Source organism: Sminthopsis crassicaudata, chromosome 2 (assembly GCF_048593235.1).
Source record: "Sminthopsis crassicaudata isolate SCR6 chromosome 2, ASM4859323v1, whole genome shotgun sequence".
Taxonomy (NCBI): domain Eukaryota; kingdom Metazoa; phylum Chordata; class Mammalia; order Dasyuromorphia; family Dasyuridae; genus Sminthopsis; species Sminthopsis crassicaudata.
The window spans coordinates 590,277,449-590,304,482 of record NC_133618.1 but is presented as its reverse complement, the minus strand read 5'-3'; the positions used below and the strand labels follow the sequence as shown (position 1 = coordinate 590,304,482).

The 27,034-nt window shown below is 38.1% G+C and overlaps 1 long non-coding RNA gene across 1 annotated transcript; it reads left to right on the top strand.

The window, feature by feature from the left end:
* The first annotated feature begins 1,517 nt into the window (after nucleotides 1-1,517).
* LOC141558439 (uncharacterized) lies at nucleotides 1,518-23,962 on the top strand. The gene is made up of 3 exons (XR_012487052.1): nucleotides 1,518-1,782; nucleotides 6,067-6,227; nucleotides 23,596-23,962. It is a non-coding gene; the product is annotated as an uncharacterized LOC141558439 (long non-coding RNA).
* The last annotated feature ends 3,072 nt before the right edge of the window (nucleotides 23,963-27,034 follow it).

Sequence of the window (27,034 nt, the reverse complement as noted above, 5' to 3'; positions counted from 1 at the left end):
CAATCATAGAGCTGCTGCTTGGATCAAATAGAGATAATGTATGCAAAATATTTTGTAGCTGTAAATCTTTATATAAATGTGAATAGGTGATTTCTCATGATCCTTCTCAGGCCTTGACCTCTTTAAATCTGGCTTCTAATGTTGAGGCTCAAAGGAGACCCCAAAAGGTTGGGGTTGCAGATCCATGTCATGAGGTGTTTCAAAAGAATTTGCAGGCTTGAATCCATCTCCAAGTCAAGGGGCAAAGTTAATTATAATTGTAATGTCAAGTGAATCAAGCTAAGTTCCAAAATAATTTTAGCAGAAAACTAGGAGCAAGAAAATAAATTTATAGGAACAGACAGAGAGAGCTACATGTCACTGATATGCTAATTTTATGACTTAGAGGTAGAACTGAGGAGATCACTCCAAAATTGACTTTTGTAGTTTAGAGGTGGGGTTGAGGAGTAGTTTGGTATGCAACTCATTATTGTCTCAGAAACTTAGTCATCACTGACCAACAGACTGTTATGACAGTCAGCAGTATTTGTAATACTATATTATAGTATTCCTAAGACCAGAAGATTTTAGGATCATTGACAGAAAGTCAGGGGGTCTCAGGATTACTGCTATAATTTCTCCTCAAAGCTGCATCCTATCACTGACACCATTATTCTATTGAAAGTACCCCTTCAATGGCACAAACTAGGCATGGACCCACATTTAACACCACATACTAAGATAAAATCAAAATGGGTCCAAGATTTAGGCATAAAGAATGAAATCATAAATAAATTAGAGGAACATGGGATAGTTTACTCTCAGACTTATGGAGGAGGAAGGAGTTTGGGAGAACTAGAGACCATTATTGATCACAAAATAGAACATTTTGATTACACCAAATTAAAAAGTTTCTGCACAAACAAAACTAATGCAAACAAGATTAGAAGGGAAGTAACAAATTGGGAAAACATTTTTACAGTTAAAGGTTCTGATAAAGGCCTCATCTCCAAAATATACAGAGAATTGACTTTAATTTATAAGAAATCAAGCCATTCTCCAATTGATAAATGGTCAAAGGATATGAACAGACAATTTTCAGATGATGAAATTAAAACTATTTCCACTCACATGAAAGTGTTCCAAATCACTATTGATCAGAGAAATGCAAATTAAGACAACTCTGAGATATCACTACACACCTGTCAGATTGGCTAATATGACAGGAACAAATAACGATGAATGTTGGAGGGAATGTGGGAAAACTGGGACACTGATGCATTGTTGGTGGAGTTGTGAAAGAATCCAGCCATTCTGGAGAGCAATCTGGAATTATGCCCAAAAAGTTATCAAAATGTGCATACCCTTTGACCCAGCCATACTACTACTGGGCTTATACCCCAAGGAAATACTAAAGAAGGGAAAGGGACCTGTATGTGCCAAAATGTTTGTGGCAGCCCTTTTCATAGTGGCTAGAAACTGGAAAATGAATGGATGTCCATCAATTGGAGAATGGTTGGGTAAATTATGGTATATGAAGGTTATGGAATATTATTGTTCTGTAAGAAATGACCAGCAGGAGGAATACAGAGAGGCTTGGAGAGACTTACATGAACTGATGCTGAGTGAAACGAGCAGAACCAGGAGATCATTATACACTTCAACAATGATACTGTATGAGGATGTATGCTGATGGAAGTGGATTTCTTCAACATAGAGAAGAGCTAATCCAATTCCAATTGACCAATGATGGACAGAATCAGCTACATCCAGAAAAGGAACACTGGGAAATGAGTGTAAACTGTGAGCATTATTATTATTTTTTTGTTTTGTTTTTCTTCCCAGATTATTTTTACCTTGCGAATACAATTCTTCCTTTGCAACAACAACAACAACAAAATTCGGTTCTGCACATATATATTGTACCTAGGATATACTATAAGATATTTAATATGTATGGGAATGCCTGCCATCTAGGGGAGGGGGTGAAGGGAAGGAGGGGAAAAACTTGGAACAGAAGGGAGTACAAGGGATAATGTTGTAAAAAAAAAAAATTACCTATGCATATGTACTGTCAAAAAAATGTTATAATTATAAAAATTAATTTAAAAAATCCCCCCCAAAAAAAGAAAGTACCCCTTCAAAGGTTGACAGTGGCCTTTGAAATGCTCAGTTCAATGAGTTTTTTCTTAGTCCTTATTTTCCTTGATCTTTTTGCAGGATTCAACACTCTCAATAGCCCTTTTTTCTATAGTCCCTCTCCCTTGGCTTCTGTGACACTCACTTCCCTGGTTTTTCTTTGTTTTTCCCTCTAAGAGTGGATATCCCCATGTTTCTCCTCTCACTCTGTCCCATGGCTATGTCATCTCCTTCCCTTGGATACAATTGCCACCTCAATGAAGCACCCTTGCAAATCTAGGTTGAATTCCAGTCTCTCCTCTAAGATCCAATCTGCTTTCTGAAAACTACCAAAATCGTCTTCTGAATTAAAGATATATGATCATGTCATAGTCCCTGAAATACAATCTTTAATAACTTCCTGATGCTTATAACCTGCATTTAACATTCTTCATGGTATGGCTTTAACCTATCTATCTGGCCTTATTTTTGTACTTATCTCATTTATGTACTGTATATTGCAGTTAAATTGAATGTTAGTTCTTTATCAATCTCATCTTCTCCTCTCCAGCCTCCATGAGTTAGGGTGCATCACCCATTGCCTGTGATCTACTCCTTGATCTCTCTCTGATCTTTGGAATTTTTCTCTTTTTTAAAAGATCTAACTTAACTTCTTCCTCCTCACCATACTTCCATGCAGTCTTAGCTGATCTGCCCCTACTCAAAGTTTCTTAGGAGATTTCATCTGGATCCTTCCTTAGTCCCAAGCACTCTCTACTTTATCAGTTTCTAGACCACTGTTTTTCATCTTTGTATTCCCAGTACCTAGCCCATTTGAATTTTTTGAATGTGACAGGTCATTAATAAATATTTCTTGAATTGAACTGAATTCTTGTTATTATCCTCTGATCCAACTTCCTCATTTTATTGATGAGGTAAAGGAGGCCCAGGGAAGGTAAATGATTTAATCCAGAAAAAACAATTAATAAGTCAGGACTAGCAAATTGTAGTTTCCACTATTTATTTTGACTAAGTCTAATAGAATCTTCTGTAAGTGCCAAAGTCAGTATAACTGCATGTAGCCTTTGTCAATTTAGGGAATTATTCCTTTTACAGTAAGGAAAACTTAAGGGGATCCCTTCTGAAAATTCTGTTGAGGTCCTCCTATGTAAATACATTCTTCTGACAGGAGGCCAGGGTCTTCCAGTTAAAGAGGAAGAAAAACAATGAAAATGACTCATTGATGTTCATTCATTCATTCAACAAAGGTTTATTACATACCAAATGCTTTACAAGGTTTAATTTCATAATAAAGGAAAGTATGTGTGTAGAGCAAAGATCTATATAATATTATATGATTGGCTTCCTTTGTACTCTATGTATTTAATAGTATGCATTTGAAATGTTGTTCTAAGAAGGGGTCCACCAGGTCCATGGAAAACCACTTTATTCTGGGACATTCATTATGTCCAAATGGTAATCCCCTTTGTCACTCACCTTTGATCCTCATAGATTGTGGACAATCCTGTGGAGTTCTACAGTCTGAGTCAGGACCAAACCTGGCATATTCTCCAAGGAGGCAAAAGAGCATAATGAAAAAGAGCATTTGATTTGGAGTGCAAGGAACTGCATTGAAAATCCTGTTTTCTCATTTACTATCTTTGTGGCATTGGATGAGGTGCTAAAGCTCTTTGGGTCTCAGTTTCCTTCTCTGTAAAATGTAAAATGTAAAATGAATGAGATGATTCTCAAAAGATATAGGAACCAATATGAAAAAATTATTGGCTGGATTTAATTCTCACTAATAGGAAAGAATTGGTTCCTGGGGTAGAAATAGGAGAAACTGTGGGGAATACTTCCCAACCAAACTGAATATAGTCTGATATGCACCCTAGATTTTGGAATAGCAGATTTCAAAGAATTCAGAGGAAGGATAGATAAGATCTTATGGACTAAAATTTTATAGAGGAAATGTACTGATGAGGAATGGGAAACCTATAAAAATTAATGATATAATTAAAACACACACATATATGTATATGTATATACTATATACAAGGCAATGTGCTAAATGCTTTAAATTATCTCATTTGATTTTCACAATATTGAGAGGTTGGTACTATTATTATCCTCATATTACAGATAAGAAAACTGAGGCAAATAGTGATTGAATTGCTTGCCCAAGGTCACACATCTAGTAAGGGACTGAATTCCCAAGACATAAAGAGATTTTCTTCCAGTGAGGAAGAAAAACAAAAATTGTCCGAAGAGACTGGTGTGAATGCAATAGAGAATTCACCAACCAACTTAATATTTTAAAAAGATATGTACAGAAGAAGGAAGCAAAGACAGGTAATAGAGGATGAATATTAGAAGATGTGCCATCTTGGAGAAGAGTATCAGGAACTCTCCAAGGAACTTACAAGTATTAGGAACACAGAATGAGCTGTGATACAAGAAAAGTTTGGGTTGGAGAAAAGAGGATGATCAGAGAAGTTAGAGGATGGCTGCCTGGGGTAATGGAATAATGATGATTATTAAACCTCAGAGAAAAGGTAGAAGTACTCACTTAAAATTTGACTTCTGTTTTCTTTGACAAAGAGAACAAGCTTTGCAGGGGGAAATAAGAGAACAAAAAAGACTAATGGACTTTGGACCCTAGATCAAGTGTTCTTAATCTGGAGTTTATGAACTTATTTTAAAAATATTTTCAAATTTCAAAACCAATGGTTTGGGGCAACTAAGTGGTGCAGTAGATAGAACACTAGTGCTGAAGTCAGGAGGACCTGAGTTCAAATGTGGTCTCAGACACTTAATACTTCCTAGCTGTGTGACCCTGGCCAAGTCACTTAACCCCAATTGCCTCAAAGAAAAAAAAACAAACAAACAATGGCTTCCTTTGTAATCCTATGGATTTTATTTTGTACATTTAAAATATTATTCTGAGAAGGGGTAAAGCAGGGTCTATAACATGGTTAAGAACCTCTTGCCTAAATTAAATGAGAGTTTGTTGTTGTAGTTCAGTCATCTTAGTCATGCCTGACTCTTCATGATCCTATTTGAGGTTTTCTTGGTAGAAATATTGAAGTGTTTTGTTATTTCCTTTTCCAGCTTATTTTACAAATGAGGAAACCAAGGCAAAGAGGGTGAAATGACTTGCCCAAGGTCACATAGTAAGTGTCTGAAATCACATTTAAACTCAGGAAGATAAGTTTTCTTTACTCCAGTTCTGGCACTTGATATACCATGTCACCCAGTTACCCTAAAGAGAGTTTAAATAAATTTGAGTAAGGAGCAATTAAGTAAGAAAGCATTGAGTTTTTCTTGATGAATCAACAACTACTAAGATTTATATAGCAGGTATTATGTTCCAGACATTGTGCTAAATACTTTCTTATCTTTGTCCTATTTCATCTTTACAACAATCCTGAGAGGTAAGTTCTATCATTATGCTCATATTGTAAGTGGAGAAACTGAGGCAAAGAGAGTTAAGAATATTGCCCAGGCAGTAACTGTTTTGAGGTTGGATTTGAATTCTGGTCTTCCTGACTCCGGACCAAGCACTTCATCCATTGTGTCACCTAACTGCCCCAATTAAACTCATACATTGTTGGGCAATGAGGAAATTGGCAGGTATGGTTACTGAATGCCTGCCAGTGATATCTGAAACATTGTGGAGAATGAGAGAAGTCAGGATTTTGATCTTCAAAAAAAAAAAAAGAAAAAGAAAGAAAAATTCCATGGTTTTCAATAACTTGATGGAATGTCTCCAGTGAAGGTGTCCCATGGATTTGTGCTGTGCTGATTCATATTACATACTCATCCAATTTGCAGATGGCACAAAGATGGGAGGGGTAGCTAATGCACCAGATCCCAAAGATATCTTCTCAACTAGCCTGGACATTGGGCTGAATCAAACAAAATGAAATTCAAATAAAGATAACTACAACATCTTCCCTTTGGTTTCAGAACATCATCTTCACAAGGACATGATGAGAAAGGTGGGATTAGAAGCCATTTGTCTGAAAATGATCTGGTAGTTTTGGTGACCTACAAGCCCTATCTGAGTCAAGAGTGTGATGTAATCACCAAGAAATCTACTACTGCTGCCTTGGACTCTCTTCAAAGAGGTGACATTTTTAAGACTAAGAAGGTGACAGCCTAACTGTACTCTCTTTTGGTCAGACCACACGAAGAGGACTAGTGTGTTCACTTGCGGGCATCACATTTTAAGAAGAGCATTGATAAACTTGAGAGCGAAGTTTGTGTTGGATGAGGACTTGGTTGGAGGAAATGGGAATGTTTATGCCATAGACCAGGAGTTACTACTGTGTTCAGATATCTGGAGGAGGGTCATAGGGAAGAAGCAATAGGTTTGTTTGCTTTGGCCCCAAGGGCAGTGCCAGAAGCAATGACTAGAAATCATAGAAGGAAATTTAGACCCAAAGTCAGGAAAAACTTCCCAACAATTAGAGCTGTCTAAAGGGGAGGATGGGCTGTGTCTAGAGGTCTTTGAGCCCACCCTAGGTGACTATTGGTTAGGAGTGTAGATTGGGAATTCCTTTCAAGTATGCTTGGAAAAGTGACTCATTAAGTCCTTAACATCCTTTGATTTTGTGACTTCTGAGGTATTTTTGAACTTTCAAGCTATTTTCTTGCTTTTTATCTAATTTACCAAAGGTCTTTGCTTGTAGTGTTGGGTCATTAACCATCTCCATGAACAATAATGCCAGAGCTTGTTGGGGGAAAAATATCCTTAGCACATCCAGTAACTCTTGGGGGATGACATCCACCTTGGGGACTTGTAGTAATGGCTCCTACATGGAAATACTGCCCCTTATTGGGAAGACTATTCTGAGTGTCCCAAATATTAGAAGTGCTTCACCTAAAAAGAGAGCAGACTATCATAGAAACTAGGAACAGTGCATTATGGATACTGTGGAAATTGTTAGAGCCACAGGACCTAGATTCAGATTCCTCTCCCCCTCCTTATTACCTGTGTGATTTGGGGGGCAATTCTCTTTATTTCTTTGGCCTTCAGTTTTCTCATCTGTGAAATGAGAGGTAGTCTCCAAGACATCTCCCAGCTGTAAATATGTAACACTATGTGTAGTGCTTTAAGAAATCTTAAAGATCAGTCAATCAAAGAACATCAAGTGCCTACTATGTACCAGGCACTGTGTTAAGTGCTGAGATTACAAAGAAAAGTTTAAAAGTAGGCACTGCCTCAAAGATCTCACAGTTTAATGGGGGAGACAACATGTGAATAACTATCCACAAACAAGCTGTCTATATTGTCATTTCGTTCTCTATAAGATAACCAATAGAAGGAAAGAAAGCACTAGAATTAAGAGGGGTTAGAAAGACTTCCTGTAGAAGGGAGAATTTTAGCTGGAATCTGAAGCCAGGGAAGCCAGGAGGCAGAGATGATGAGAGAAAGCATTCCGTGAGAGCTCGTGAAAATGTCCAGAGTTTGAGAGTCAAGTATCTTATTCCAGGAACATCAAGTCTCTTAGTTTTACTGCAATGAAAGGGAAACCCAGAGAGGTTAAATAACTTGCCCCTAACTCATTGGCAGTTGGTGGTAGCTTAGGTCTTGTGACTTCCAGGCAAATTCTGTTTCTGTTACACCATCTCTGTCCTCAGTGGCCAAAGCCATGACTTCCCCCCCAACTTTTTCTACTTTTACCTTCCTAGACTATTTTTTAAGATCCAGGTTCTTAACTACAGTGGACAGCTCCAGCCCTCTGGATAAGCTGAGGTGCTTATGGATGCAGTTCTGAGAGGATGGGCAGAATTCCTTTTAATGGCAGACCAGGTGGAGCCTATAAGTATATAAATAAACTGATGCCCTTAGCCTAGCCAGTAAGGAGCTCCTTACTAGCTATTGAAATACCTTAGGGGATTGATTCACTCAGACTGGCACAGATAAAATGTGGCCACACCGGTTCATGCTATTTTAAGCTCTTAAGAGCCCAGAAGGGAGGGGCCATCAGTGGGATCACTGGGCAGATGTGTCCTAGCTTACAGTGTCACCTTGGGCATTTCTGTTTCCTGCCTTAATATAATCTTGTTTTTTCTCTTCTCAGATTAATATGGCATGCTCATTCTACTCACATGAGCACAATGACTGGCACATTGTAAGACCCTAATAAATGATTGTTGATTCTACTGTCTGATGGTATTGTGCCAAGTCCCACCCATCCCCTATAGCATGTTCAGTCTGCTGGTAGTATGCCCAGTCTGTCCCTTGACAGCATGTTCAGTTCACTCAGCCCCATGATAATAAGCCCAGTTCACTTCCATGATAGTGTGCCTACTCTACCTCCATAGCATGATGAGAAGATGGGAGCTTTGAACAACCAATGTTAGATAAATTTAGGAAGAGACTGTTTAGGAGAAGACAGTCTGGGAAATGAACTCTTAGATAGCAAAAGTCAAAGGAGGGAGGGAAAACATGAGCACTGTTACCTCATCTCAACCAAAAGTTTGCATTGCTAGGACAATGTGTTAAGAACATTCTCACATACATTAATTATTTTGATCTTTACTACCTCATCAAGTCAACAGTATTGACAGGAGGTTGTTGATAAAAGTATGTATAAGTAAAACTTCTAGGATGGAGACAATCCTTTTGAAATGTAAACAATCCTCCACTAGTTTAAACTGTTTTTAAGAATTGCTAGTAAGTTCCTTTAATCAGAACCTCTCTGTGTGGCCCTTGATATTAAAATTATAAGCTTCATCAATCAATTTATTATCAATGATAAAGCATTTAAGCATCTAATATATGCCAGACACTGTGCTAAGTGCTGGAGATACAAAAAGAAAAAAAAAGGCAAATCAGAATTCCTGCCCTTAAAGAGCTAACATTCTTATGGGGGAAAGACAAAGTGTAATGAGTCAGATTAGGGAGAGATGGTTAGTGAGGGCTCACACCTTATAACATGTAGAGTTCTTGGATGGATGCCATTTCATTCCTGGTCTTCAGAGTATGAGCTAACTTATTGACTATTTATGGTCTGCATCCTATATGTCTTTTGATTAGATGCTGAGCCACAAAGATGTATGAATATAAAAGGCCCCAATCATTCAAACACCTTCTCTTTCCTTGTTTAAGAGGTGATAATATCTACTCTAAGTGGGGAGTGACTGGTATCAGGAATGTTTTAGGATGCCACAGAGTATCCTTCCAGAGAACTAAGGTACAGATACTCTTGACAATGTTATTGTAACTATGATCTTGCTTCTTTATTTCTAATGTTGTGGCCGAAGGCAGTAGTTGAAAAAAGTAAGATCCAAAGAGACTAAATAGCTTACAAGGGGCTCTGTTTGTCAAATTGGTGATCTGGAAATAAAACTCTGATTTACTCTTCTGTAAAATGGAGATTATAATCGCATTTGCTTCCTAAAGCTATGAGGATCAAATGAAAAAAAAATTTAGATGCTTTGCAAATCTTAAAGCACTGTACAAATGTTAGCTATATATTTTAAGCAGTTAAATGGATATCACACTGGATGATGAAGTCTTTTAGAATTACTAGCTATGTGATCCTGGGCACCCTGTCTTAAAGACACACCTGTCTGAAAGTTTTTTATATATATGTATATACATACATACACACATATATAATTATTGCTACTTATTTAGTTTAGTTGAACATAAATAGAATATTTCCTTTCTTACTTATCGTTTCAAAGACATTTTATCATAATTTCTGATTAGCAGAGGAAAGAATAAAACACACAGATACCCCGAAACCATGTATTTCACATCTAAAGTCATTTAGAAATTTTTAGTATTTTTAAGAATTTGCTTCTAAAATTAATGCAGGTATTTCAGATGATGCTGTTTTTTCATCTATAGATTTTTTTATCCTTTCTAGCTGGCATAGTTGCAGATTAAAAGAATAAATAATTAAAAATAAGAAACAAACAAAATCAAAATCATTTAATTCATATTGCTGGTTTCTTTTATTTTTTATAATAAACTTAGGTGGGCTTCTTAACATCATGCCTGGAAACCAGTGTGAGAGGCATCCACTTTGGGCCTTAGCCCTGGAGAGTTTGCCCCAGTTCTTATTTTATGGATAGGTCTAGTCAAATTTATAGGTGTCTTAAGGCAGATTTTGTTAAAGACTTGATTATGAATTCTTTTCCACAGTTTGATATTTCCATTTCTTAGATGTCTTCCCTCCCTTTTTTCTCCCTTCTTTTCTCTATCTTGAAAAAATGATCAAGATGACAGAATGCCAGGTATGTTCCTAAACTGGAAAAAACAATACCTTGTTTGCCAAGGAATATTAGTTCTCCAATTAACCAATACAGTGGCTTATTAGCTCTGCTCCTTGGGGAGCCCAGAAATGATCTAGAAGTGCTTCATGTGTTTTAATGACTAGAATTTGACTCCTTCATTTCCACTTTCCAGCTATATCTTAATTCATAGGAAGTATTCTACCTGAAAATTACAGGAGAAAAAACTCCCAGTATTTAAGATGAGAAAAAAAAAGGAAAGTTCTTTTGACTCTAGGCTGCAATGGGACAGAATAATTTGTTGTGGAAAATAGTTGTTTCCACAAGAATGGAGGGAAATTGGTGCCTTCTTAGGGAAAGGCGACCTCATCCTTGACATGAACACCTGTTCATGTTGCTCTCGGGAAAGAGCAGTCTTAAGAAAAGGAGACGTTTACCTAAGAGATGACAGTCTAGAAGGAGAGCCAAGCCAAGTCTGTTAAATTGGAACCCAAATATGGTTACAACAGAACACTTGTAAGCATGTTCTGTGGCCATGTTGAGGGTGGTAGCCCCTTGATATTCCACATAGCTCATTTCTTGGATTCTCTGAACTCTCTTGGTTTGGGAGGTATTCTCAGAGTTGCATCTTTATGAAATCTTTCTTTCTTAGAGTACAAAACTGGGAAATATTGGTGATTGATGCTTCTCAAGTGAAAAGAGAAAGAGAAAGAATGGGGGGGGGGGGGACTTACAGCAAACAATAGTCTTGAATTGGAAAAAGGCAGACAACCAGAAGTGAGAGCTGTAACAGTCTGCTTATCTCTCACATGTCCTGGCCGAGTAAGAGCAGGCCAGTTTCCAACAATATGTTCTCTGGGGTTTTGCCCAGACTAATTTTACATGACAATGACTGCTCTATACTCCTTTCACCAGGGGACAGAATGTCTTTGCTAGAGCCAAGGGGATTGGAGAGCAGTTGGTAATGGTATGACTATAAGATCTCTGGGATCTTCTGGATGACTGGAGGAAGATAGCATTCATAAAGCTTGGCTAGGAGTCCTTCCTTGGTGATCCTGCTGTCCTTGCTGAAAGATCATAAAATGGTCATGTGCTGTCCTGGACAAAGAAGGATCAGCAGCCCTGCCCTTTAGATTCTTCCCATTCAAGTGGAATGAGGATTAAGCTTTTTGTTCCATGCTAAGTTTTGATAATTGATCAAGAGAGCATGGCATAGCCTTTGTGTGGTTGCTTACCTGTGTCTTAGGTGAAATGCTCACTAGACAATAGTGAGTCAGTGAGAATTTTAGACTTTAGAATTTCAGAAATAGATGCTTTATAATCATTCTTATGGTAAACCTGATTTTGAAATTTACTGGTCACTTTTACCCTCCCATTCCCAATGAAAAAAGAAAGTCGAATGGCTTTTTTCAAAGGAAAACCACTGATAAAGGAAATATGACATAAACAAAGAAAAAAAAATGTAAGCACACTGTTCTTTTCAGTGCAATAAATGCACTGAACAGGGAAATACCATAAGCTTTGACCCATAGTGCTTACCCTCATCTGGTATCTAATTTCCATTTGCACACAAAGGGGAGATTCTTTTCTCCTAGTTGGCTTTGTAGGTAGGTATAACCCAGGGAAGGCAATGGGCTATAATTAGAATTTTTTTAAGCTTGTTCTTTCAATCAGAATGACTCTTAAACTGAGTAGCCCAGTGCAACTTAATCCTTTTTGTCAATATGGGGCAGGAAAAGCTTCCGACAGGTATAGTATTAAGTACTGAGGAGGCTGCATGCTGCTGCCCCTGAGATTCTCACAGAGGGAACGCTATCACTGTTAACCCCATCTGGCCACCAGAATACGCAGATGGTTGGTCAGAGTGCTCATTGCTTTTTCTTATTTAAACTTACATGTAAAGGGCTTCACAACACAGTCCTGAAGGCAGAGGTTGGCCAATGTTTTGGCCTTTTGCCATAACTTCTACAAAACTGGGAAGCCAAACTATCCAATCAAGTCAACAAACATTTGTTAAGCTTCTGCTATGTGTCCAAGGACTGGGATACAAAGAATAAAACCATCCCTGCCCTCAAAGAATTTACAATCTCATGAAAAAGACAACATGCAAACAGCCATATACAAACAAGAAATATACAGGATAAATTGGAGATAATCAACAGGGGAAAGGAACTAATTTTAAGGGGATCTGGGAAAGACTTTTTGTAGAAGTTGACATTTTATCTGGGATTTGAAGGAAGCCAGCAAAGCCTGGAGACAGAAATGAGTAGGGAGAGCATACTAAACATGGAAGACAGCCCTTGAAAATGCCTGGAATAGGGAGTGAAACTGTAGCCCATTCTGTCAGAATGTCTTTCAATTTTAATTTAATTCAACTCAGTGATTACAGTGTGATCCTGTCTTAACAGGGTTTGAGGTTTCCAAGGTATAATACAATAAAGGCAGAGCACCCTGTGACAGGGAAAATATAGCAAAAAAGGACAGTTAAGGATGATGGGAATAGTCAGATCTTGTTTAGATCTGTAGTAGAGAGGGAGAAAAAGGAGACTACTGGAGTAAGCCCACTGGGTTTTTATAAGTTTCTTATCTGGACCAAACTAAACCTTATATGTCCAGATCAAGATTATAGGGATGGTACTGATCCATGTCAGAGATAGGAGGGAAGGGAATCAGCCTGGGAAAATGACTGATAATTGATACTCAAAATTCCAAGATGCTGAATTGAGGGGAAGTTCATTTTTGGAGTTTGGGGCCCATTATTACAGACCTTACTTTTGTGGAGTGTGTCTGGGAACCTGACCCTCCTTTAATAGCTTCTTCATTTACTGGAGAAAAGAGGCTGGGGATGTGTCTGGACCCTCATTGTGGGACAAATGTGCTCTGACCCTTTACCCAGTGGCTCCTAGTTGCTTCCTTGGTCACCATGACAAGATTTGGGATGGGGGAAAGGAATGAGAAGGAGGGGTCAAAAAGCATTGGTGACTGGACCAGAAAATGCCATTCATATCATAAACCGTAAGTGATGAGGTTTGGCGCAGGGCAGAGAATTGTGGGAACCCCTTCTGGTCAGTGCAGGTCCTTTGTAAAAGAATTTATGAACACGAAAAGTTAGACTGGCAAAAATAAGTTTATTGGCACTGGGAAGTCAGCTTTTAAAGCTGACTTCCTCAGTGGCAAAGTCCAGAGAAGTAAAGGTCTCAGAGGAATCCTGGCAGAGAGATAAAGAGGGATTAATGCTGAGAAAAGAATATCTCAATGATGAGTAAATGATGAGGTGTAAATTGTGGTCTAAACCGAGATGGGTCAGTTCCTTTCTCTCTCTCCTTCCTTCCCCAAAGTAACCAATGGCGGGTTCGGCAGCAAAGGAATTTGCTACTTACTGCTGTATGGAAACATAGTCTTTATTGATTAGAATGGAAACACCGGAGAGCCGGTGGGCAAAATGGCTGCATTTGCAAAGGGAAGATTTTTGAGTTCTCTCTTTTATGCAGTGATGTAAATAAGATAAGGATTCTCTCGTTATCTTTTGGGGACAGACAGAAGTCTCTTCCCAAAAAGGAATTTCCAGATGCCATTTGGTCTATCTGAGCAGATTAGAATGGAGGCTGTAAAACTCTAACCAGCTCAGATAGCCCAAACTAGTTTGACCACATCAAAGTCCAAGTCCCAAATGGAGTTGGAGATCAAACAAGGAATACCAAGGGGCTACCGCCTTCAACATCCTCAGTGGGCAGGAGGGCCTCACAGGCAGCTAGCTATACCAAGGAGAGGTCCCTTGGCCTGGCATGGCATTGCTCTTGGGTCCTCCGCAAAGAAGTGAGCCCCAAAGTTGTTCTTTTAAAAGAGATTTGAGACTGAAATTTCAATTGAATGAGATTACTGCCCCCAGGCCTAGATTTACAGTTGAATGAGAGCATTTACTGGGAGTGGTTTTGAGGAGCCAATTTTCAGCTCAATAGAGGCCAATAGAAATCTTGTTCTCCACCTAAATGAGACCACTTAAGTTTGAGCTAAGTAGGAATGAATGGTCCTGAACTCTACTCAATAGAGGATGTAGTTAGTCCCACCAAGATAACAGAAGGTAACCACTTTATTGTGATTCCTTGAGGCAGGTCTTTCCCAGGAGAATTTCTCCAGAGTTCAAGGAGAGTTTCTCCCCTTCTAGGAACAGTTTCTCAAGTGTTTACCCCAAAGTCAGGACAGTTTCAGGGTTCCTACCATCATAAGAATTAAGATTCTGGTCTCTTTTGAAATGGCTCTTTGATCCAACCAATATCTCTCGCACTCTCCTTTGGACTTCCTTTGGCACTTATTACCCAAGTCTTTATTAAGCATCGGTTATATGTCAGGCAATATTCTAGGTGGGAAGAAATAAGGGAGAAAAAAATTGAAGCAGACAACTATCCTCTAGAATATCATATCCAAAAGTCCCCAGAAACAAATATATATATAAGAGATGCATTTTTTTTTTCCTTTTTGGGTTTCTGCTTTTTTGATTTTGTGCCCCTGCTATTCCTTGCCCTGAAAATCTTGGGCTTCTCAGGAAACATTGTTCTCTGAAACCCAGGCTTACAAATTATCTTCACAAAGTTCTTCACTTTTGGCTGGGCCTATAAAATCCTGAAGAAGTAGATGAACATTTTCACTAGTTAATGTGAAGCCCCTAAGCCAGCTAGTTGTGAGCAAAAGGTGTGGACTGTTTTTTTTTTTTTTTCTTTTAAACTTTTCCCATTGTTGTGCAAGTAAATAGTGTGACTTCTAAGACACCAGTGGGTGACCTTTGATTGGATTTAGTTTGTACTCTGATCAATAGACATTTGCAATGTTTCTATCCCTTTGAGAAATGGAGAATAAGTAGGAGACACAATCTCTTCCCTTAGGAAGTTCATAATCCAGGTGGGTGGAAAAATCTAACATAAATGAAACATTGACAGAGCATAGTATATAATTAAGTGCTAAATCGTGTTGTTCAGCTTCTAAAGTACCATAGGAATTCAGGGGAAACTGAAAAGATTGAAAGCCAGAATAATGAGAAAAGATTTCATGGTAGAGGTGGAAATTTTGCAGGGCCCTAAAGTATAGTTAGATTTCCAAAGAGGTAAAAGGGCAGAGCATTGCTGGCAGGGGGAATATAGCACAATGGAAAAAGCCAGAAATAGGAATGAGTCCAGTGTGGTGGTGAAATTGTTAGATTCCTTTCTAAGTATGGTCTTTCTGCATTTTGGAAAGGACATAGGATTTGGGTTCAGAAGATGGGTTGAGATGTACCATCTATGTAATATTGAGTAAAGCACTTAGCTTCAATTGCATCATCTGTTAAAAGGGGGACAATAATCCTTTTGCTACCTGCCTCCCCATATCATTGCAGCTAGGTGCTCCAGAAAGGGGAGACAAGACTTGCAAATCCTCTAACCCTTACTAGCTATGTAAGTCCTTTGGATAAGCCCTTTCACCTCTCTGTCAGTTTTAGTTTCCTCATCTGTTAAATAGGAACAAAAATCACCATAGCAACTGTAGTATCTTCTTCACAGTCTTATTGTGAGGTTCATATAAAATACTTTGCTAACCTTAAAACAACATAAATATCAGCCATTATCATCAAATTATAAAAATACTTTGTAAATGATAAAGCACTATATACATGTGAGTCATTTTTTTACTATTATCATCAAGCCATTTCTAATGAATGCGCGATGTATTTCCACAAATAATAAATGTCTCAAAGATGAGAGCTTGTTTTTTTTTTTTTTTACTTTTTTATATCTTCCCAAAGTTATTAATACAGTTCTATGCAGTGATCATATCTTGATAATTGTTGCGACCGCCTTAGGACCCTGGATACTTTAGAATCAGCTGGAGTCAAGATAAGCAAAAGTCTTTATTCTTGGTCTTTAATGGTAGAAGTGAAGAGAGAGTGGACGCACAGGATCTCTTTGACCTCACTTCCTTGAAGTCTCTGAAGCAGAAGTGACCCTGGCTAGTCTAGGGCACTTCCTAGTCCCTCCCATAATTCTAAGTATACACCAAAAGATTGGGCCAGCACAGGATAGTGGGAAGGGCCATTTTCCAAGCATATTCTTATAGAGTATTGTCCAATCGGTAATTAGCCTCAAGTGCTCTATTGTCTGACCCCGGGGCATTGGCTCAAGAATTTCAGCCCTTCACAGATAACCAACCATCAAATATTTATTAGCACATTATATTTATGTTGTACTAGGTAGATGTAGAGGATACCAGACTACTAAGAAAAAAGAATGCGGATCCCTGCCCTCTGGGAGTTTATATTTAATTGTAGAAACATATTTACTATTTATAGATAAGTAAGTATAGCATAGCTTGACTAGAGAGAGAGAAGAGTAGGGACTAAAAGCCTCAGAAAAGGCTGTAGGAGATGGTATTTGACTTGAACTTTGAAGAAAGCTAAGAATGCTAGGAGATAGATCAGAAGAGGGAGGACATTCTAGGCTTTTATAACAGACTAAAAAAAGATTCAGAAGATGGAATGCTGAGTTTGGGAATCTTAAGCAGTTTAGTTTGGTTAGACTGAATGAAGGGGGAAAGTGAAATAAGTATGGAAAGATTGAAGTCATCTTATGAAGGGCTTAAAATTTTAAGCTATCAAGTATATTTAGTTTCTGGGCTAATAAGAAGAGCCTGATAATTATTTTTTATTTTGTTTTTAATTTTTTTTAATAATAGTAGCTTTTTATTTATCTAAATACATGCAAAGATAGTTTTCATCATTTATCCTTGCAAAAACCTTGTGTTCCAATTTTTTCTGCCTCCCTCCTCCCTTCCCCCAGACATCAAGTAATCCAGTATAAGTTGAATATGTACAATTCTTCTAAACATATTTCCACATTTGTCATGCTGTGCAAGAAAAAATCAGATCAAAAGGGGAAAAAACATAAAAAAAACCCCAGTAAACAAACCACAACAGTAAAAAAAGGTGAACTATGCTTTGATCCATATTCAGTCTCTATAGTTCTCTCTCTGGATGTCTTGTTGTTGCTGTGTATAATGATCTCCTGGTCCTGCTCATTTCACTCAGCATAAGCTCATGTAAGTCTCTCCAGGCCTTTCTGAAATCATCCTGTTGGTCATTTCTCACAGAACAATAATATTCCATAATATTCATATACCACAATTTATTCAGCCATTCTCCAACTGATGGGCATCGACTCAGTTTCCAATTTCTAACCACTACAAAGAGGGCTGCCACAAACATTCTTGCCTATACAGGTCCCTTTCCCTTCCTTAGTATCTCTTTGGGATATAAGCCCAGTAGTAACACTGCTGGGTCAAATAGTATGCAGTTTGATAACTCTTTGAGCATAATTCCAAATTGCTCTCCAGAATGGCTGGATGTGTTCACAACTCCACCAACAATGTATCAGTGTCCCAATTTTCCCATATCCCCTCCAACATTTGTCATTATCTTTTCCTATCATCTTAGCCAATCTGAGAGACTGATCACATTTATTTTGAGGCTGCTATTTATTTTTGTTTTTACAAAATAGATGTTTAACAAGTGTATATTAAGAGAGTGAAAGTTGTTTGACTATAAAATTGAGAAGGTTAATATGGCCAGGTCAACAACTTATTGTTCTGAAAATAGTCAGAAGCCTCTTGAATACGTCAATATATTATGAAAGTGATCCACTGTTAGGTTCTTACTAAGTGCTAAGTCGGTACTTGACAATTTTCTAGTTCCAGCCTTTACTGGGAGTTTTACTTCTGTGAACTCCTGGGGAGGAGCTTACATGCTTAGGAGGAGCAAGTTCATTGGTTGAAGTAATTTTTCCCAGAAGCCCTTGTGTTATCCTATGCCCATTCTCTGGGAGGATAAAAGAGGGCGGCGCTGGAGAGAGGAAGAAGAGTCTCTGCTCTAGGTCAGAGTTGGAGCGGCTCTCTGGAGGAGAAAGAGTCTTGTCTGGGCCAGACCTGAGGCGGCTCTCTGGAGTAAGAAAGAGTCTCTATCCGAGGTCAGAGTTGGTGGCACTTGAGACAGCAGATCTCCTCCCAGAGAGTGATTGGCAGTTTCTAGAGACAACAGAATATTACATATTGGCGCCCAACGTGGGGCAAGGACTTTTGCTTATCCTGACAAGGACTTATTCTGAGCCCTTCAGAGGAGCTAGACTGGACCATCACAATCCACTTTTGAGGAGACCTAACCCCAAATGTCTGTAATCGTAATGAGGAAAGTTTCACTTACAATTTTTATGATACCACTCTTTTTGAGATCTCAAAGCACTTACATCTATATATAAGCCATTAACCAAACATTGACTCTGGCATCATCCAGGTACTTTTTTTACTAGTGTTTTTATAAATCAAAAGACATGAAAGTTTTGTACAACATGATAATATATGGAAATATGTTTGAAAGGATTACACATATTTAATTTATATCAGATTGCTTGCTGTCTTGGGGAGGGAGGAAGTAAGGAACAGAGGGAGAAAAAATTTGGAACACAAGGTCTTACAAAAATGAATGTTCAAAATTATCTATGTATATTAGGAAAAATAAAATACTATTGAGGAAAAAATAAAAAGTAAATAAAAAAGACTGTATGATCATTTATCCAACAAAACAAAATAAAGCAAAACAAAAGACAGGAAAATTTAAATTTTGGTCAATGAAAGGATTGCAACATTTATAACATCTTGAGAATATTTTGATAGATGACTTTTAAAAAAATTGAATCACTTTCTACCTGAAGAGAAATTAAAAAAATAATAATAATTCTGGCTTCAAAAAGGGTGGCACTCTGGATTCTACAAGCCAGTACAAGTTGTGACTAGCAGATAATGAGATTGAGACAGTTTCCAAAGAAAAGTCCAAACATTTTTGGAGGAATTGCAGTTTGAAGGAAAAGCCTTCCAAGAGGACTACTGTGAAGAAGACAATATTTCCTTGGATGTAAATTTGGATATTTTAAAAAAAATACTTATTTCATTATTTGTAGACAGGGAAAGGTAAGATATAGTGGCAGTTGCACTAGATATGAAATCAGGGTAGCCTGTCTGAATCTCAATTTACTAACCTGTAAAGTGAAAGTGATAATATCTATAGTATGTACCTTGCAAGAATATAATGAGGATCAAATGAAATAATATCTCTTGAAGCACCTTAAAATGCAATATAAATATTACTTTGTATTATTATTATTATCTTTTTTTCTGATAGCATCTATAATATTGAATTTGTTCATTCATTCTTTCAACATTATTTATTGAACACTGATTCTTTGCAGGATCCCAAACTAAATGCTCTTAGTAATACAAAAAGGATCATCCCTTCCCTTGTAGAATTTACAATCTAGTAGGGATCTGCGTTAATAGACTTAGATAGGCAAGGGAGCTTACACATTAGTTAATTCTCCATCTACTTTTAAAACAAGAAGAGGCAGATATTAAAGAGCTTGATCAAGGCCACATGGTAAAGTGGCAAAACTGGGTTTCTGAACCAGCATCTCCTCCCTTCAAAATCAATGTTCTTTCCATTGGACTATGAAGAGGTAACATCTATTGCTAAGTATTATGCAAGGTAGAAGGTGAGAATTTAGTAAGAAAGGTTGTTATTCAGTCCTGTCTGACTCTTTGTGGCCCCAATTAGATTTCTTGGCAAAGGAATTGCACTGGTTTGTCATTTTCTTCTCCAGATCATTTTACAGATGAGGAAACTGAGGCAACCAGTGTTAACTAACTCACACAGTGTCTCAAAACTGGAATTTGTCTAAGTCCAGATTTGAACTCCTTCTGATTTCAGTCCCTATATTCTATGTCCTTTGCCACCTACATGCCCAATAATAAAGATAGAAGAGATTATTTCAGTGGGAGAAGATAGTCAAGAAAGGTTTCATGAAAGATACAGTAGAGAGAACTTGACTACAACACGGGGAAAGTTGTTGAATTGGCACATTTCCTCTGAAGCTCCTACTAGATTACAGAGATGCAGATGGCTCATCATGTATGTATCATAGAATAGTAGGTGGATGGAGGGAACGTCTGGCCAGTGATCTAGACTCATGGTGACAAACTCAAATGGGAGGAGCATTAAACCATATGTAAAGATCCCTGTGACCCACACAGTGATTTAGAAAATCACATATTCTTATTTATTTCATCATATTTTCTTTTTCAATTACATTTTAAACTAGGTTGGCCACTCTGGGGAGTATTGTTGGCTGTGTGGACAGTTTTGATACCTCTGATCTAAACTAACCTTCTGCCTCTAGGTAGAACTTTTATCTTATATAAGCTGACTGTCTTTGTCTTTCAAGGAAGTGATTATAACTAAAGTACCTAGAATTTTTTTTTTAATCCCATCATCTGTTTTGACTTGTTTTAAGAACATAATCATATTAGAGACTCCAGGTACATAAAATACTCCAGGAGACCTCTCTTTTCTCAGGATTAATAACCAATCAACTCACCTTAAAGGCAGTTCTGTTATTTGAGCTGAGAATCTGGGACGGAAAAGACTAATGGATGGAAAGATATATTTACTCCCTGATAGTGGGGGAAAAACCTAATTTCTACAGATTCTGTTGGAATCCTTCCAAGCATAGTTGGGAGAGAAGGAAAGCTATTGAGAAAAGCAATTAAAAAGCATGTATGATCATTAAGTGAAATAGGATATAGGAGAGATAGCAGAATAAGGAAAATTCTGCCTGCCTTTTGTTAAGAAAATGAATGAAGCATATATACTTTCAACATTGAATCTAGGACTAACTCAGCCCTGAGACCTGAAGCTTTTCTTTTCTTTCTTTAAAAAAAAAAAAAAAAAAAATCAGTTCCCATTTCCCTCTGCGTCAGCAATCAGTGAAAACTCTGAGTTTAAGGCAACCAAGGGACTTGAACTTGAACTGAGTTTTAAAATATAGACTGTCCTAGATAGTGCCCCAAGATTAGAAGACATTTTGATGGAGAGCTGAACGTAAGTCTTCTCTTCTCTGAAGAGCCATTTACCTCCTTTTCTGTAGTCAGAAAGGAATAATCTGTGTTTCCCAGAGAGAAAAAAAATTAAAGCCATAATCAAGCCAAAACCATAGTTTTCCCAAGGCTTAATTTAGTTGTTTATCTTGGATTGGTGAACACATCAGTTCCTCAAGTCTGAGAGCAAATATTTATAAAGGTTAAGATGGTCATCGGTGATGGCACACCAAGGCCTCAGTTGTTGGTCAAGAAATTCTCAAACAGGATGTCAGTTGTCATTTTTAATGAGTTCTGAAAAGTGGGATTTTGAGTGGTCAAATGCAACAAGTAGGAGAGAAAATCACTGTCAGCTACTGCTGAGCAAACACCAAGACCACTATCTCCATAGCTTGGTTTAAAAAAAGGCAGATAAAATGTGAAAAGTCTCATGCATGCTGTGTAGATGTTGTGTGCCAGCATCTCCAAAGTAAGACTGAGACAGTAAAGTGTATGAGGTGGTATTTTACACTTTTATGTGGCAGCCAAGACTGGGAGAAGACTGTCTCTTGACTCATTGTGATTACTTTGATTTCTTTTTCTTTTTGTCCTTAAAAATACCAGGTGATCTTCAAGTTCTGTTACTTTCCTATAATTATTTATGGGTTTTACCTTTTCCTTTTCATTCCCACAGTTACCACCCAAGGACAAACTTATCTCATACATATATACATGTAACAGTCTTAAAAAACAAAAAAACAAAACAAAACAAAAAAACACAACTTATCTCTATACTCCCTGAACTGATAAAACCTACAAAGCTCTCCTGATTGGTGAGTTTGCAGTAGGATCCCCCATTTTGAGAGGACCCTCAGATAAGAACCTGAGAAGCCATATCTGAGGGGGGGGGGAGAGAGACAGACAGACAGAGACAGAGAGAAAGAGAGAGACAGAGACAGACAGAGAGAAATGAGACAGAGAGATGGAACAAAGAGAACAGAGAGAGACAGAAATAGAGACAGAGAAACAGACAGAAAGAGACAAAGACAGACAGAGACAGAGACAGAAAGACAGAGATAGAACAGAGAGACAGAGGCAAAGGCAGACAGAGAGATGAAGACAAAGAGAACAGAGAGAGACAGATATACACATAGAAGCATAGAGACAAAGACAGACACTCAGAGACACAGAGAGACAAAGGGAGAGAGGGAGAGAGAGAGACAGGGACAGAGAATGAACGGGATTCTAGGATTTAAAACCTGATAGGAACATAGTCATGTAGTCCACTCTTCTCCCCATCCCCATCCTCTTTCCAGATGAGGAACCTAAAGCTCACACAAATTAAAGTGACTCACTTCACTTCCATATCAACTCACTCTCTGGACTTTCCTTCTCCTTTAGGTTTGTCTTGCCTCATTAGAATGTAAACTCTTTGAGAATAGGGAACAAACATCTTGTTTCTTGTATTTGTAACTACAGCGCCTGTGCAGCACTCAGTACTTAATAAGTGCTCTGTCTGTTTCTAGCTAACTAGTTAGCTACAAACAAACAGCTGTTAGAACAGGCTTCCTCAAGCATTGCCTTCATAATACCCTATTTTCTCCCTTCTAAAAAAGTTTATAGGAACTCTCTGTTGGCTTAATTCTTCAGCTTGCCAAACCATCAAAACTTTATACCCCCATTTCAATAGCTCTCTTTTTCCCCAAACATCCTGTATTAACCTTGTTCTCAGGCTAATCCAATTAGCACCTCCTGTCATAATTTACTTGTTGGGGAAATGGGGTACACACTTACTTTTACATAGACACTCTATTATAATAAAAGGAGGACTGGATTTGCATTAATTTAGAAGATTTAGGCTTATTTCTTGTTTGTGACATTTAGTACTTTTGTGCCATTAAACAAATCACTTAATTTTTCTGCGTCTCAGTCTTATCTGTAAAATGATGGAATAGAAAAAATGATGGCGTAGAAGAGCTTTTAAGGTCCATTCGAAATTTCAATTTATGTTTCCTCTACCTTTTCCTTCTGCCAGTCTCAGCCCCTCATTTAGATCAAAATTTGGCAAATCAGAGAAGCTTTGGTTCTAGTTATTTTTCTATTTTGCATCCTCTCATCTCTCATAAACTCAACTTACAAAGTAATATGTTACTTGTGATGTGTTTTGTTAGAGTTCATATATATAGTATGCATATTGTCTTTCCAATTAGATTATGTACCTATAGAGAGTTGTATCAGTGTCTTCCCTTTCCTATAACATTTATTTCAATGTTTTACATTACAGCAAAACTCTTAATAATTGTTGAATGTCCATCTCCCCCCTAGAACATGATGGGATGGCCCAGGATCCCCAATAAAGAACCTGAAAAATAATGCTTTCAGCCCAATGCCCTCAGACATCATCCTGGAGATGCAGCAGATACTGCAGCAACAGTGAATGAAGACCCAGAAAATCAATATCTTATCACCAAAATCCTGAACATTGTCAAATATTTCCACATCAGAAGTTGATATGATTATATCAGTGAAAATGGCATTAAAGAAGAGGCATTGTCATCTGAAAAAAATAATTGTTGGATGACTCAGTATTCATAATATAGAGAGACTAACAGTAGTGGGAAGAAATTTTGCTTGTCTGACATTTAGGGGGTATTTAGATTCTACACATAAAATCAGTCAATAAATATTTCTTAAGCACTCATATTGTACAAGATATTATGTGTTTGAGAGGGGTGTGTGTGTGTGTGTGTGTGTGTGTGTGTGTGTGTGTGTATGTGTGACAGAATGAACAGGATACTTGGACTTAAAAAATAGCTAGTTGGCTCAGTAGATAGAGTGCTAGGTGTCAGGAAGATCTGGATTCAAATCCAACATCAGACACTTAATAGCTGTGTGACTCTGTACAAGTCACTTAATCTGTTTCAATCCATTGGAGAAGAAATGCCAAAGGACTCCAGTATCTTTGCTGGGAAAACCCCATGGACAATACTGATCTGTTATGATCTTTGGGGTCATGAAAAATTAAGACATAACTGAGTAACACCAGGATCTTAAAAGCTGTAGAGTCTATTCTCCACACACACTTTTTTATGGATGAAGAACCTAGAATCAACACATGTGAAGTGACTTGCATAGGTAGTAAATACTTAGATCATCTGACTCCAAATCCAATCCCTTACCTTTTAGGAGATCCTTGAGAATGAAGGCTGAACAATAATAGTAGTTGGGAAAATAAGAGTTTAAACACCAGAAGATGCTGCTTTCCAGGTGTCTAACCCTAGTCACCAATGAAAACCAGTAGCTAGCTGTGCCATACTCGTTCTGGAGGTTCCACACTCTAAAATTACCAAGCTCTCTCTGGTTCTCAGACAGTTGTCTTTCTTTGTTTCCTAGCTCTGTTCCTTTCTTGGTGGCTTTGTTTCCCTCAGTAGTCCAGGAGTCTTTATCCACTTCATATCTCAGCTCAGCTTAAAATTACAAGGACACTTTTCTCTCTTCTATTCCTTGCCATATTTCAGTACTCATATAAGCAAAGCACAGAAACATGGTTTGACCTGTATTCATGAAGCAAAAGGAATAAGACCAATTATATTAAAACGAGTACTCTCCAGGTCCCATCTCAGCTTTTCCAAAATGGTTATATCCCAAATCCAAGAGTTTCTGGAACACACATTAGATTGAAATTTTCCTAGTGGTCTTCCCATTGGGAGCTAGCAAGTGTTCTCCATTTTCAATTTTATTCCTCCTCCAACCACTTTGCCAGCCTTCCTTCCTTCCTTCCTTCCTTCCTTCCTTCCTTCCTTCCTTCCTTCCTTCCTTCCTTCCTTCCTTCCTTCCTTCCTTCCTTCCTTCCTTCCTTCCTTCCTTCCTTCCTTCCTTCCTTCCTTCCTTCCTTCTATCCTTCCTTCCATCCTTCCTTCCTTCCTGTCCTTGTTGTTGAGGCAATTGGGGTTTAATGACTTGCCCAAGGTCACACAATTGGGAATTTGAACTCAGGTCCTCTTGACTTTAGGGCCAACTTTCTATCTACTGAGCCATCTTGCTGCCCTCCACTTTCCCTTGTTAACTGGGCTGCTGTTTGGAAGACTGAGGTTTCCTGTGGCTACCTTATTGGCTTGTTTGTAGAAGCTCTGGATGCAGGCTTATAGCCAATTAGTTATAAGTGTTATTGATTCTACTTCTACAGCATCTCTTTCCTCCACTAACCTAGTGGCTCTCATCTCTTGGCTGGACATTTGCAAGTTTTCAAATTAGTTCCCATCTCTCCCCTCTCCAATCTTTCTTTCATAGAAGAAAGCTGTGAAAATGATATTCCTAAACCACAAGTCTGTCTACACCCCTTGTTCTTAAAAGAATCCAGTCATTCTTCATTGTTTCTAGGATAAAATACAAACTCCTACCTTTTGTATTAAATTCCCTGAACAATCTTTCCTTAGTCTACTTTCCAAGCTTGTTGCACATCATTCCCCTTCATATACATCATATTCCAATCAAACTATTTTCTATTGCTCATACATGATAATCCATGTCTCATCTCCATGCCTTTGTGCAAGCTGTCTGCCATGACTGGGAACCACTCCCTTCTCACCCTTACCTTGTAGAATCTCTACTTCCTCCAAAACTCAGCTTAAGCAATACTTTTTATATGCATGTCCTAATCTCTTTTCCCAGCCCCCCTTCCTTCCTTAGTCATAAATAACCTTATATTTACTTTGTAATACTTTGCATTTACTTATGTATATTGCTTCACTGTCCTTCCTCTTGATATATACCGTAAGCTCTTTGAGAGCAGGAACTGGTTTATTAACATCTAATATAATATAATAGGTACTTAATAAATGCTCACTGATTGATAGATGGATTAAAAGACCAGCTCTGACATGGAGAGAGACTCTTCCTGGTCTTTCTGTCCCTTCTTTTTTCCTGAATCTCTCATCACTCTGGCTCTGTTGGACACACTTCCTCCCTGAGCATATGATGCTCAGTGGTCACATCTCATTCACTTCTGACTTTCTCCAGATCTTGCACACTTGCTGCTCTTCTGTTTTCTTCTTCCCATCCTCATTTCTGCTGGGCAGCCACAAATTCCCAGGCCATTAGTCACAGCAGAAGGTGGGTGGGGGGCAGTAGAATCAAGAAGGAGTAGGGGTTAGTGTATTAGGCTGTGACCTATAAAACAACAGTGAAGAAAACAAGACCACAAATGATGAAGTGCTAAATTGTGTGGTAGGAGTTCAGAAGAGGCATCTGTGGGACTCCTCCATGTGACCCCAGAGATGGCAAACACACAACTGGCCCCTTGACCAAAGCTTACAGATCCTACTATGTTCAGAAGGGCTTTCATTCAGGTTTGGGAAGCAACCCCAGAGAACACTAATTAGATGACTTAAATTTGGTGCCAAGGAAATGTCATCTTGAAAACAAGATTACTACAGGGTCAGCTAATTACAGTGAGATTACTTGGGGATGATTTGCTAGGGGTGACTGAGTCCTGCACAGCATTTGGGAGAAAAGTAACTGCCTACTTTCCCACATATTTTCCGAGCCTCAGCAACAGAATCCCTGAAAATGCAAATAGATAGTGCTGGAATTGGCTGAGAAATTAATTGTAAGATCTGTCCGCCTAGAAAAATGTAATTATGTATAGCTATAGTAATTTTTTTTTCCTGGGGCGAAGGGAAGAAAAACTAATGTCTTCCAAAAGATCCCAATTTACTAGGCTTCTGGACAACTTTGCAAATATCTGAAACTCACATTTCACTTC